Here is a 14,381-nt window from a genome sequence, read left to right as displayed (position 1 = left end):
GACAAAGAATGATTATCTTAAATCACACACTGAATTTAATACAGTAACGAACCTCAGAAAGATATAGTCCATCTATGTCTGATAAATAAAGACATAGGAATATCTTAAATCACACTGAATTTAATAAAGAAAGATATATAGTCCATCTATGTCTAATAAATAAAGACCTAGATAGGAATATCTTAAATCACACATATCACTCATAATTTGAATGTAAAGGAAAGAATTTAAATCAACAAATATTGATGAACTACATTTGTTGAAAAAAGACATCTTAAATAATCAGACACATATAGTCCCTCAAATAGTGTATATAGAGGGGAAAGAGATTCACTGTCTAATGTGTCTAATAATTAAAGACACAGATCGGGGTTATCTTAATTTGCACAATTCTTTACTTAAAATCTAATACACAGAGTAATACATATAGCAGTGGGAATATACTGAAACCCCAAATAGTACAATATAACACAGAATCCATAGCATAAACTTAATGCAAAGAGAAGTGTTAAATAGAGATATAACCAATCTCTGAATGTTAAAGACACAGATCTGGTTATCTATAATCACACAAGTTATATTTTATAATCTATATAGAATAGTGCAGATACACAAAGTATGTTACATAGTATACAAACTCAATGTAGAAGAGAAATATTACATCAAGATGTTTCTCAATCAATTGGATTGCGCTTATGGGAACCAATAGAAACAGGGAAGTGCCTATAAAGAAGGTAGGAACAGATATACCCACATTAACTCCTGAAGAAGCCTTAGTGAATTGCACTAAAATATACCCCATAATTAATACAAATTGAATGCATTTTAAACAGTAGAGAATGTGTATCTATGTACGAGGGGGGGAAGGAGTCCAAAGTCGTGACTGTTCAGAGTACAGAGTAGGAGTGAGATTTTGATCAAGAATGGAGCCGGCATCGACAGCAGAGAAGTCTGAGATCTCCCTAGATAAGATGTGATTTCTTACTGAAGCTTTTTCCACATTCAGGGCAGTTTATAGGGTGTCATCCCTGTGTGGATTGTTTGGTGTCTAACAAGATGCGATTTCTGATTGAAGCTTTTCCCACATTCAGAGCAGTTATAGGGCCTCTCCCTTGTGTGGATTCTTTGGTGTGTAACAAGATGCGATTTCCGACTGAAGCTTTTCCCACATTCAGAGCAATCATAAGGCTTCTCCCCTGTGTGGATTCTTTGGTGTGTAACAAGACTTGATTTTTGACAGAAGCTTTTCCCACATTCAGAGCATTTATAAGGTCTCACCCCTGTGTGGATTCTTTGGTGTGTAACAAGAATTGATTTCTGCTTGAAGCTTTTCCCACATTCAGAGCAGTTAAAAGGTCTCACATCTGTGTGGATTCTTTGGTGTGTAACAAGAGCCATTTGTTACTGAAGCTTTTCCCACATTCAGAGCAGTTAGAAAGTCTCACGCCTGTGTGGATTCTTTGGTGTGTAACAAGATGCGATTTCTTAATGAAGCTTTTCCCACATTCAGAGCAGTTATAGGGTCTCTCCCCTGTGTGGATTCTTTGGTGTCTACAAAAACTTGATTGATCATGGAAACTAGTCCCACATTCAGAGCAGTTATAAGGCTTCACCCCTGTGTGGATTCTTTGGTGTGTACAGTAACAAGACCTGATTAATGACTGAAGCTTTTCCCACATTCAGAGCAGTTATAAGGCTTCACCCCTGTGTGGATTCTTTGGTGTGTAACAAGACCTGATTAATGACTGAAGCTTTTCCCACATTCAGAGCAGTTATAAGGCTTCACCCCTGTATGGATTATTTGGTGTTTAACAAGATTTGATTTCTGACTGAAGCTTTTCCCACATTCAGAGCAGTTATAAGGCTTCACCCCTGTGTGGATTATTTGGTGTGTAACAAGATGATATTTCTTATTGAAGCTTTTCCCACATTCAGAGCAGTTATAGGATTTCTTCCCTGTATGGATTATCTGCGGTATAACATTACCGTATGTCCCACAGTAGGGGTCCATGTCTCTGTTCTTTAAACCCTCTCCTTGTCTTGCGGTGTCTGTAAGTTTAGTAAAAGGCTGTTGATGTATAGGAATGCTCTGCCGAGTTTCTGGTAATCTTGTTCCAATTCTCATACAGACTTATGCAATGTTGAAGTCCTTAAAACATATTTCCATTAACCCCTCATGTAATTTGATGTTTGGGACATTTCTTACGTTGCTTCTTGCTCACAGACGAGTCATGTGCTGAAGATACATCTATGGTGAGAAAATGTATTAATGTAACATTGCAATGCATCAGAGAAGATTTGGATGAGAGATATATGTTCATTGAGTTGAACCTTTATAAAATTCTACTCGTGCAACATACTGAACATAATTAAAGCTACATTGTTATCGTTACATTCACCCAGAGGAAGGCAAAAAAAACACCCCAATTAATCATGTTACAATTATGTCTCATAAATGGAAATAAATATTTTCTCCTCACGCCAGTAATAGAAATCACATTACTCCCTGTATCAATGTTCTTCATATATTGTTCTTATCAAATAACTTTTGTTGTACTTTGTGATATATTAACCCTTTAGTGGCTCAAGGGGCCAGCTAGCCATTGGCATCCCACGAGTATCTGACCACTTGTGACGGTAGCTTTGAGACAGGCTATTAATAATACACACCAAAATATAACTGGGTTGAACTGGACGAGACTTAGATATGATAAAATATAATTTATTCCTTGAAAAAGGTGAACACACGAGATATACAAATGACAGACAAAATATGGACACTCACTTAAGATGGAATGATGAAACAGTCACATCTGGACTGGCAGTTCATACAGCAATCTTCATAATCATCAAGACACGAAAGACAATAGCCATAGGCTGAGCCTGGTTCTTATACAATTATTTCCCATTGAACACAACCTAAACCCAGCCCCTCTCATAAATCAGTGGTGAGGTTGACAGTTTTCCTCAGAGTAAAACTCCTCCCACCCAAGGACGTTTAAAAACTGCTTTTCCTATCTAAATAACGTCATAACTTCATTTCAGTAGTACTTACTGGCACGCGAGCCATATTAATACATTCCGACACGCATGACGCTCCCAATAAGACTAAATATTACAGTGAAATACTAAAATTAAGAGAGATATTAATATCTGTCTCATAGGAACTGCTAAACAGCAGGTGTCTGTAATCATTATTTGCGGCTCGGCCCCCCGCTTACACATATGTAACTTATAGCATGTTCAGCCGAGGACATCTCATAATATTCTTATATTTAATAAGGTCACTCATTCTGTAGCCCCACTCCTAAATCAGGGGCGTTTGGCCAGTCTACCAAATTGAGTGTCTGGCAGGATACTATGGTTTGTAAGTGTGAGTTTTAACACTCACCAACCACTCCAGCTTCCTAAACATTTGGTCGCATTCCTTAGTAGGCAGGCATCTTTGAGGGTAACTTAAACAAAGGGCTAGAATCACTATTCAACTATTAACCCTTGCCCTCCCGCATGGATTCCAGTGTTTGTGTGGTGCAGTCACTGGAACAGAAACAATACATTTTTACAGGGGAATAAACAGTTGGATGGCTGAAGCAAGGAAAAACCACATTACTGGACTCCAGCCCAGTTAACCCCTTGCTTCCCAGGTGAGAGTAGAGGGTGGCCTAATGGGGTTTAACCCCTGTAATCCTGGGCCAAAACCCCCACACTTGACACCACTAATGTCCAAAAATGGGTAAATATACAGCTTACAGTAGACTTAACTTGGTTGATTAAAATAGGAACCGACGTTTCTGCCGTAATTACATCATTTTTCCTGATTTGTGTTACACAGCAATTGAAACAGTTTAACAAAAAGTGCCATACATTATGGTGCAAAAAATCTTCAAAAGAAAATGTAAGAAAAAATATAAATAATATACTTCTCAAGCTTATTGCTGCAGCAAAGGTTATTCCCACCTTTCTCCTAGGGCAGGGATATCCAAACAATGTAATTCCAGCGCACAGCAAAAAGAGAGTCGGGTTAATAAAAAATAAAATAATTAAAAATAAAATAAAAGTATATATATACACACACACATATACTGTATATACATACACACACACATATATATACATACACAACTCATCCTTGAAAGGTTGCACCCTCTATTTTTTTAATGCGGTTTAAATAAATTATTTTATTTTTTATTAACCCGACTCTCTTTTTGCTGTGCGCTGGAATTACATTGTTTGGATATCCCTGCCCTAGGAGAAAGGTGGGAATAACCTTTGCTGCAGCAATAAGCTATATATATATATATACAGTGTTCGACAAATCACCCAAAAATCTACTCGCCCAACCAAAAAATCTACTCGCCACCTAGTTCCGCCCCCAGTCCACACACATATACTGTATATACATACACACACACATATATATACATACACACCTCATCCTTGAAAGGTTGCACCCTCTATTTTTTTAATGCGGTTTAAATAAATTATTTTATTTTTTATTAACCCGACTCTCTTTTTGCTGTGCGCTGGAATTACATTGTTTGGATATCCCTGCCCTAGGAGAAAGGTGGGAATAACCTTTGCTGCAGCAATAAGCTATATATATATATACAGTGTTCGACAAATCACCCAAAAATCTACTCGCCCAACCAAAAAATCTACTCGCCACCTAGTCCCGCCCCCAACTCCGCCCCCAGTCCCGCTTTAAAATAAAATATATAAATAAAATACATTTAATAAATTCCTAGTCAGAACATTCGTTTTTGACATAAATGTATTTATTGTATTACATTATACTACAATTAGTCCTTGTTACGTGTGTGTATTTCTTAAACCCATTAACCAGTGTCTGGACGTCCCCGCTTCACAATATCTAAAGCAGCAATCCCGCCTGGGATCTTACCTGATCCGCAGTCCCTCAATGTCCAGGTACCCTCATTCCCGCAATGTTATACATTGGAGGGGATGTGTTCCCTACCTGTCTTCTGGGTTAGGGGGGGCTCCGATGTCTTCCGTGTGAAGCTTGAGTCAGATCTGGAAGAAAGCAGTATAGGTTATTTCGGTGCAGTATAGGGCAGTTAAGATATATAGGGTTAATAAGAGATCCAGATCCAGAGTGTGAGAGAGTGTGGGAGACAGAGAGAGAGTGTGGGGGGGAGAAAGAGAGTGTGGGGAAGAGAGAGAGAGTGTGGGGAAGAGAGAGAGAGAGTGTGGGAGAGAGAGAGAGAGAGTGGGAGAGAGTGTGGGGGAGAGAGAGAGTGTGGGGGAGAGAGAGAGTGTGGGGGAGAGAGAGAGTGTTGGGGAGAGAGAGAGTGTGGGGGGAGAGAGAGAGTGTGGGGGAGAGAGAGAGTGTGGGGGAGAGAGAGTGTGGGGGAGAGAGAGTGTGGGGGGGAGAGAGTGTGGGGGGGAGAGAGAGTGTGTAGGGGGGGAGAGAGAGAGAGTGTAGGGGGGGAGAGAGAGAGTTTGGGGGTGAGAGAGTGTGGGGGGGAGAGAGAGTGGAGAGACACAGAGGGGGGAGACACAGATATAGGGTTAATAAGAGATCCAGAGTGTGAGAGAGTGTGGGGGACAGAGAGAGAGAGTGTGGGGGACAGAGAGAGAGAGAGTGTGGGGGACAGAGAGAGAGAGAGTGTGGGGGACAGAGAGAGAAAGTGTGGGAGAGAGAGAGAGAGTGTGGGAGAGAGAGTGTGGGAGAGAGAGAGAGAGTGTGGGGGAAAGAGAGAGTGTGGGGGACAGAGAGAGAGTGTGGGGGAGAGCAAGAGAGTGTGGGGGAGAGCGAGAGAGAGTGTGGGGGAGAGCGAGAGAGAGTGTGGGGGAGAGCGAGAGAGAGTGCGGGGGAGAGCGAGAGAGAGTGCGGGGGAGAGCGAGAGAGAAAGTGTGGGGGAGAGAGAAAGTGTGGGGGAGAGAGAGTGTGGGGGAGAGAGAGAGAGTGTGGGGGAGAGAGAGTGTGGGGGAGAGAGAGAGTGTGGGGGAGAGAGAGTGTGGGGGAGAAAGAGAGTGTGGGGGAGAAAGAGAGTGTGGGGGAGAGAGAGAGTGTGGGGGAGAGAGAGTGTGGGGGCGAGAGAGAGTGGGGGAGAGAGAGAGTGTGGGGAGAGAGAGAGTGTGGGGGAGAGAGAGAGTGTGGGGGAGAGAGAGAGTGTGGGGGGGAGAGAGAGAGTGTGGGGAAGAGAGAGAGAGAGTGTGGGGAAGAGAGAGAGAGAGTGTGGGAGAGAGAGAGAGAGAGTGTGGGTGAGAGAGAGAGAGCGTGGGGGCGAGAGAGAGAGTGTGGGAGAGAGAGAGAGAGTGTGGGGGAGAGAGAGAGAGTGTGGGGGAGAGAGAGAGTGTGGGGGAGAGAGAGATTATGGGGAAGAGAGAGTGTGGGGGAGAGAGAGAGTGTGGGGGAGAGAGAGAGAGTGTGGAGGAGAGAGAGAGTGTGGGGGAGAGAGAGAGAGAGTGTGGGGGGAGAGAGAGTGTGGGGGGAGAGAGAGAGTGTGGGGAGAGAGAGAGTGTGGGGGAGAGAGTGTGGGGGAGAGAGAGAGTGTGGGGGAGAGAGAAAGTGTGGGGGGGAGAGAGAAAGTGTGGGGGGGAGAGAGAAAGTGTGGGGGGGGAGATAGAGAGTGTGCGGGAGAGAGAGAGAGAGAGTGTGGGGGAGAGAGAGAGAGTGTGTGGGGAGAGAGAGAGCGTGGGACAGAGAGCGCGCGTGGGGGAGAGAGAGCGAGAGAGCGAGAGAGAGTGTGGGGGAGAGAGAGCGAGTGTGGGGGAGAGAGTGTGGGGGAGAGAGAGTGTGGGGGAGAGAGAAAGTGTGGGGGGGAGAGAGAAAGTGTGGGAGGGAGAGAGAGAGTGTGCGGGAGAGAGAGAGAGAGAGAGAGTGTGGGGGAGAGAGAGAGTGTGTGTGGGAGAGAGAGAGTGTGTGTGGGGGAGAGAGAGAGTGTGTGGGGGAGAGAGAGTGTGTGGGGGAGAGAGCGCGTTGGAGAGAGAGCGCGCGTGGGAGAGAGAGAGCGAGAGAGAGAGTGTGGGGGAGAGAGAGAGAGTGTGTGGGGGAGAGAGAGAGTGTGGGAGAGAGAGTGTGGGAGAGAGAGAGTGTGGGAGAGAGAGAGTGTGGGAGAGAGAGTGTGGGTGGGGAGAGAGTGTGGGGGGGAGACAGTGTGGGGGAGAGAGTGTGGGGGAGAGTGGGGGGGAGGGAGAGAGTGTGAGGTGGAGAGAGAGAGTGTGGGGGGAGAGAGAGTGTGGGGGGGGAGAGAGTGTGGGGGGGAGTGAGAGAGTGTGCGGGGGAGAGAGAGAGAGTGTGGGGGGGAGAGAGTGTGGGGGGAGAGGGAGGGAATATGGGGGGGAGAGGGAGGGAGTGTGGGGGGGAGAGGGAGAGAGTGTGGGGGGAGAGGGAGAGAGTGTGGGGGGAGAGAGTGTGAGGGGGAGAGAGTGTGGGGGGGAGAGAGTGGGGGGGGAGAGAGAGTGTGGGGGGGAGAGAGAGAGAGAGTGTGGGGGGGAGAGAGAGAGAGAGTGTGGGGGGGAGAGAGAGAGTGTGGGGGGGAGAGAGAGAGTGTGGGGGAGAGCGAGAGAGAGTGCGGGGGAGAGCGAGAGAGAAAGTGTGGGGGAGAGAGAAAGTGTGGGGGAGAGAGAGTGTGGGGGAGAGAGAGAGTGTGGGGGAGAGAGAGAGTGTGGGGGAGAGAGAGAGTGTGGGGGAGAGAGAGAGTGTGGGGGAGAGAGAGTGTGGGGGAGAAAGAGAGTGTGGGGAGAAAGAGAGTGTGGGGGAGAAAGAGAGTGTGGGGGAGAGAGAGTGTGGGGGAGAGAGAGTGTGGGGGGAGAGAGAGAGAGTGGGGGAGAGAGAGAGTGTGGGGGAGAGAGAGAGTGTGGGGGAGAGAGAGTGTGGGGGGAGAGAGAGAGTGTGGGGGGGAGAGAGAGAGTGTGGGGAAGAGAGAGAGAGTGTGGGGAAGAGAGAGAGAGAGTGTGGGAGAGAGAGAGAGAGAGAGTGGGAGAGAGAGTGTGTGGGAGAGAGTGGTGGGAGAGTGTGTGGGAGAGAGAGAGAGTGTGGGTGAGAGAGAGAGTGTGGGTGAGAGAGAGTGTGGGTGAGAGAGAGAGAGCGTGGGTGAGAGAGAGAGCGTGGGGGCGAGAGAGAGAGTGTGGGAGAGAGAGAGAGAGTGTGGGGGAGAGAGAGAGAGTGTGGGGGAGAGAGAGAGAGTGTGGGGGAGAGAGAGATTATGGGGAAGAGAGAGTGTGGGAGAGAGAGAGTGTGGGGGAGAGAGAGAGTGTGGGGGAGAGAGAGAGAGTGTGGAGGAGAGAGAGAGTGTGGGGAGAGAGAGAGAGAGTGTGGGGGAGAGAGAGAGTGTGGGGGGAGAGAGAGAGTGTGGGGGCGAGAGAGAGAGAGTGTGGGGGGAGAGAGAGAGTGTGGGGGCGAGAGAGAGAGTGGGGGAGAGAGAGAGTGTGGGGAGAGAGAGAGTGTGGGGGAGAGAGAGAGTGTGGGGGAGAGAGAGAGTGTGGGGGGGAGAGAGAGAGTGTGGGGAAGAGAGAGAGAGTGTGGGGAAGAGAGAGAGAGAGTGTGGGAGGAGAGAGAGTGAGTGGGAGAGAGTGTGTGGAGAGAGTGCGTGGAGAGTGTGTGGGAGAGAGAGAGTGTGTGAGGTGAGGAGGTGGGTGAGAGAGTGTGGGTGAGAGAGAGAGAGTGTGGGTGAGAGAGAGAGCGTGGGGGCGAGAGAGAGAGAGTGGGAGAGAGAGAGAGAGTGAGAGTGAGGGAGAGAGAGAGAGTGTGGGGGAGAGAGAGAGTGTGGGGGAGAGAGAGTGTGGGAGAGAGAGAGTGTGGGGGAGAGAGAGAGTGTGGGGGAGAGAGAGAGTGTGGGGGAGAGAGAGAGAGTGTGGAGGAGAGAGAGAGAGTGTGGGGGAGAGAGAGAGAGTGTGGGGAGAGAGAGAGAGAGTGTGGGGGGGAGAGAGTGTGGGGGGAGAGAGAGAGTGTGGGGGAGAGAGTGTGGGGGGAGAGTGTGGGGAGAGAGTGTGGGGGAGAGAGAGAGTGTGGGGGAGAGAAGTGTGGGGGGGAGAGAGAAAGTGTGGGGGGGAGAGAGAAGTGTGGGGGGGAGATAGAGAGTGTGCGGGAGAGAGAGAGAGAGTGTGGGGGAGAGAGAGAGAGTGTGTGGGGGAGAGAGAGAGCGTGGGAGAGAGCGCGTGGGAGAGAGAGCGCGCGTGGGAGAGAGAGCGCGAGAGAGCGAGAGAGAGTGTGGGGGAGAGAGAGCGAGTGTGGGGGAGAGAGTGTGGGGGAGAGAGAGTGTGGGGGAGAGAGAAAGTGTGGGGGGGAGAGAGAAAGTGTGGGGGGGAGAGAGAGAGTGTGCGGGAGAGAGAGAGAGAGAGTGTGGGGGAGAGAGAGAGTGTGTGGGGAAGAGAGAGAGAGAGTGTGGGAGAGAGAGAGAGAGAGTGGGAGAGAGAGCGTGGGAGAGTGTGTGGGAGAGAGAGAGAGTGTGGGTGAGAGAGAGAGTGTGGGTGAGAGAGAGTGTGGGTGAGAGAGAGAGAGCGTGGGTGAGAGAGAGAGAGCGTGGGGGCGAGAGAGAGAGAGTGTGGGAGAGAGAGAGAGAGTGTGGGGGGAGAGAGAGAGAGTGTGGGGGAGAGAGAGAGTGTGGGGGGGAGAGAGAGATTATGGGGAAGAGAGAGTGTGGGAGAGAGAGAGTGTGGGGGAGAGAGAGAGTGTGGGGGAGAGAGAGAGAGTGTGGAGGAGAGAGAGAGAGTGTGGGGGAGAGAGAGAGAGAGTGTGGGGGAGAGAGAGAGTGTGGGGGAGAGAGAGAGTGTGGGGGCGAGAGAGAGAGTGTGGGGGGAGAGAGAGAGTGTGGGGGCGAGAGGAGAGAGTGGGGGAGAGAGAGAGTGTGGGGGAGAGAGAGAGTGTGGGGGAGAGAGAGAGTGTGGGGGAGAGAGAGAGTGTGGGGGGGAGAGAGAGAGTGTGGGGAAGAGAGAGAGAGTGTGGGGAAGAGAGAGAGAGAGTGTGGGAGAGAGAGAGAGAGAGTGGGAGAGAGAGTGTGTGGGAGAGAGTGCGTGGGAGAGTGTGTGGGAGAGAGAGAGAGTGTGGGTGAGAGAGAGAGTGTGGGTGAGAGAGAGTGTGGGTGAGAGAGAGAGAGTGTGGGGTGAGAGAGAGAGAGCGTGGGGGCGAGAGAGAGAGAGTGTGGGAGAGAGAGAGAGAGTGTGAGGGAGAGAGCGAGAGTGTGGGGGAGAGAGAGAGTGTGGGGGAGAGAGAGATTATGGGAAGAGAGAGTGTGGGAGAGAGAGAGTGTGGGGAGAGAGAGAGTGTGGGGGAGAGAGAGAGAGTGTGGAGGAGAGAGAGAGAGTGTGGGGGAGAGAGAGAGAGAGTGTGGGGGAGAGAGAGAGAGAGTGTGGGGAGAGAGAGTGTGGGGGAGAGAGTGTGGGGGAGAGAGTGTGGGGGAGAGAGAGAGTGTGGGGGAGAGAGAAAGTGTGGGGGGGAGAGAGAAAGTGTGGGGGGGAGAGAGAAAGTGTGGGGGGGAGATAGAGAGTGTGCGGGAGAGAGAGAGAGAGAGTGTGGGGGAGAGAGAGAGAGTGTGTGGGGAGAGAGAGAGCGTGGGTGAGAGAGCGCGTCGGGGAGAGAGAGCGCGCGTGGGAGAGAGAGCGCGAGAGAGCGAGAGAGAGTGTGGGGGAGAGAGAGCGAGTGTGGGGGAGAGAGTGTGGGGGAGAGAGAGTGTGGGGGAGAGAGAAAGTGTGGGGGGGAGAGAGAAAGTGTGGGGGGGAGAGAGAGAGTGTGCGGGAGAGAGAGAGAGAGAGTGTGGGGGAGAGAGAGAGTGTGTGTGGGAGAGAGAGAGTGTGTGTGGGGGAGAGAGAGAGTGTGTGGGGGGAGAGAGTGTGTGGGGGAGAGAGCGCGTTGGAGAGAGAGTGCGCGTGGGAGAGAGAGAGCGAGAGGAGAGAGTGTGTGGGGAGAGAGAGAGAGTGTGTGGGGGAGAGAGAGAGTGTGGGGAGAGAGAGAGTGTGGGAGAGAGAGAGTGTGGGAGAGAGAGTGTGGGTGGGGAGAGAGTGTGGGTGGGGAGAGAGTGTGGGGGGGAGACAGTGTGGGGGGGAGAGAGTGTGGGGGGGAGAGGGAGAGAGTGTGAGGGGGAGAGAGAGAGTGTGGGGGGGAGAGAGAGTGTGGGGGGGGAGAGAGTGTGGGGGGGGAGTGAGAGAGTGTGGGGGGGGAGAGAGTGTGGGGGGAGAGGGAGGGAATGTGGGGGGGAGAGGGAGGGAGTGTGGGGGGAGAGGGAGAGAGTGTGGGGGGAGAGAGAGAGTGTGGGGGGGAGAGGGAGGGAATGTGGGGGGGGAGAGGGAGGGAGTGTGGGGGGGAGAGGGAGAGAGTGTGGGGGGAGAGAGTGTGAGGGGGAGAGAGTGTGGGGGGAGAGAGTGGGGGGGAGAGAGAGTGTGGGGGGGAGAGAGAGAGTGTGGGGGGGAGAGAGAGAGTGTGGGGGGAGAGAGAGTGTGGGGGGGAGAGAGAGTGTGGGGGGAGAGAGAGAGTGTGGGGGGAGAGAGAGAGTGTGGGGGGAGAGAGAGAGTGTGGGGGGGGAGAGAGAGAGTGTGGGGGGGAGAGAGAGAGAGTGGGGGGGAGAGAGAGAGTGTGGGGGGGAGAGAGAGAGAGTGTGGGGGGAGAGAGAGAGAGTGTGGGGGGGAGAGAGAGAGTGTGGGGGGGAGAGAGAGAGGTGTGGGGGGGAGAGAGTGTGGGGGGGGACAGAGAGTGTGGGGGGGAGAGAGAGTGTGGGGGGGAGAGAGAGTGTGGGGGGGGGGGGGGGGAGAGAGTGTGGGGGGAGAGAGAGTGTGGGGGGGAGAGAGAGTGTGGGGGGAGAGAGAGAGAGTTTGGGGGGGAGAGTGTGGGGGTGAGAGAGAGAGTGTGGGGGTGAGAGAGAGTGTGGGGGGGGAGAGAGAGTGGAGAGACAGAGGGGGGAGACACAGAGGGGAGAAACGGTGGGAGAAACACACACAGAGAGTGGGTGATACACAGAGAGAGAGAGGGTGGGTGGCTGACTGGGGGGGGTGACTGACTGGGGGGGGGTGACTAACTGGGGTGACGGGGTGACTAGAATAAAAGAATAAAACACGATATTAGTGTATCATGTCCACATTGGGGGATTGGGGGGAAAAAAAGGGGAGGGGGGGAGTGGGAAGGGGGAGTAGGGGGGTGGGTTTAGGAGTGGACGGTGGTGGGATGGATGGTGGGTTCCCACTAACTAATCACAGAATACATAGAATATATGGATCCAGTGACTCACACGGGCTTGTGTGGTGTCTCTCCCTCAACGCTGACTGGTGTGGGTAAATACAGACTCATATACTGGAGTCTCAGATATACATTAAACTCACACGGCCTGATGTGAGTCCTTGCCCTCAGAGGGTAATGTCCTGTATGGATGGTGTCCTGTTGTTTCAGCAGAGTTGTCCCCCGATGGGGTGTGGTGTGTGAGTGTCTCCTCTCCCCGTATCCCAAATGACCAAAAAGCAATGTGCAAACCAAAAGTCAAAATGAATTAAAAGGTCTTTAATGGGTTAACAGTGAAGACATGTGCATACACTATGCATACATGTTGTGGTGCTTAAAAGGTATAAAACAATATATGACACGATAACACAATGAACTAAACAGTATGTGATGTACTGAAGCAAACACAAAAAAGGACTCTCACACTAAACGAATATACAAAATCACTTGCCCAGCATCATCCGCTCAGAGCACTCCTGCACGATCTCCTACTCCGTTTTTTGCTCCAACTGGCGCGTCCGGCAGCGGAACCGGAAAGGGGGATCTGAACCGGATGTCCTGCAGTGTGCTGGGTCCCTCTGTCAATGAGCTCCGGCAGGGAACTACGCGTTTCGCAATAAGCTTCGTCAGGTTCCTGCCGGATGCTCATTGTGTGCTGCATTTATAGGTGCCCCCATTAGTTTAATTGGAGAAACACCTGGATTAAGGGCATGGTTTAAATTTAGACGGTTATATCTCTTTATAGGAGCTACCTTTGGAAGCCCCTAATGTCAGGGATAGTGAGATGTGCCTGTAAATATAAATAATGGGTTAGATAAGCATATATTAAAATTAGATAAGCATATATTAAAATAAATCAATACATTATAAAAACTACATTTTAAAAATACTTAGAGATGATCATTGTATTTGTCCTTAGAAGCATTTTAAGTTTAATAAAAAACGGTGGAAATTGGAATTTGATTGGGGTATTTGTGTGATTTGGAATCTTTTAGTTCCTCCGTGTGCAGTATTTTTAAAACCATTCTCTGTTGGTTAAAATCTTTACATATGTAATACAATAGTGCCACCATGTGGCTGGATGTGAAAATTACCTCAACACTGTCATAACCTAATGGTAAAAGTTAAGCAATCTTGGTAGTGTGGCACACATCCCTTTAAAGTAACTTAAAAATGTGCCAGAGTGTATTACAGCAAAAAATATATTTATGTGACAAAAGTTATAACGAATTACATATTTGACGGAAAAAATATAATATTATTATTATCAAGATGGTTAAAAAACCTTACTGTTTATAGCCACTACATCTGACATAAGGGTAGAACAACCTGTGGGGAAGAGAGAGAGAGTGTGGGGAAGAGAGAGAGAGAGTGTGGGAGAGAGAGAGAGAGAGTGGGAGAGAGAGTGTGTGGGAGAGAGTGCGTGGGAGAGTGTGTGGGAGAGAGAGAGAGTGTGGGTGAGAGAGAGAGTGTGGATGAGAGAGAGTGTGGGTGAGAGAGAGAGAGTGTGGGTGAGAGAGAGAAAGCGTGGGGGCGAAGAGAGAGAGAGTGTGGGAGAGAGAGAGAGAGTGTGGGGGAGAGAGAGAGAGTGTGGGGGAGAGAGAGAGTGTGGGGGAGAGAGAGATTATGGGGAAGAGAGAGTGTGGGAGAGAGAGAGTGTGGGGGAGAGAGAGAGTGTGGGGGAGAGAGAGAGAGTGTGGAGGAGAGAGAGAGAGTGTGGGGGAGAGAGAGAGAGAGTGTGGGGGAGAGAGAGAGAGAGTGTGGGGGGAGAGAGAGAGTGTGGGGGGAGAGAGAGAGTGTGGGGAGAGAGAGAGTGTGGGGGAGAGAGTGTGGGGGAGAGAGTGTGGGGGAGAGAGAGAGTGTGGGGGAGAGAGAGAGTGTAGGAGAGAGAGTGTGTGGGAGAGAGAGAGTGTGGGAGAGAGAGTGTGGGTGGGGAGAGAGTGTGGGGGGGAGACAGTGTGGGGGGGAGAGAGTGTGGGGGGGAGAGGGAGAGAGTGTGAGGTGGAGAGAGAGAGTGTGGGGGGGGAGAGAGAGTGTGGGGGGGGAGAGAGTGTGGGGGGAGTGAGAGAGTGTGCGGGGGAGAGAGAGAGAGTGTGGGGGGGAGAGAGTGTGGGGGGAGAGGGAGGGAATATGGGGGGAGAGGGAGGGAGTGTGGGGGGGAGAGGGAGAGAGTGTGGGGGGAGAGAGAGAGTGTGGGGGGAGAGGGAGGGAA

The 14,381-nt window shown here is 50.6% G+C and overlaps 1 long non-coding RNA gene across 1 annotated transcript; it reads right to left on the bottom strand.

Moving 5' to 3' along the window:
• Positions 1 to 12: 12 nt before the first annotated feature.
• Positions 13 to 13,493, bottom strand: LOC142483306 (uncharacterized). The gene is made up of 2 exons (XR_012797294.1): positions 12,621 to 13,493; positions 13 to 2,248 (listed from the first exon to the last, which is right to left on the bottom strand). It is a non-coding gene; the product is annotated as an uncharacterized LOC142483306 (long non-coding RNA).
• Between the last annotated feature and the right edge of the window lie 888 nt (positions 13,494 to 14,381).

The sequence above is a fragment of the Ascaphus truei genome, unplaced genomic scaffold (assembly GCF_040206685.1).
Source record: "Ascaphus truei isolate aAscTru1 unplaced genomic scaffold, aAscTru1.hap1 HAP1_SCAFFOLD_318, whole genome shotgun sequence".
Taxonomy (NCBI): domain Eukaryota; kingdom Metazoa; phylum Chordata; class Amphibia; order Anura; family Ascaphidae; genus Ascaphus; species Ascaphus truei.
Note: the sequence above shows the minus strand (reverse complement) of the source record. Positions and strands in the feature narration are given on the sequence as shown.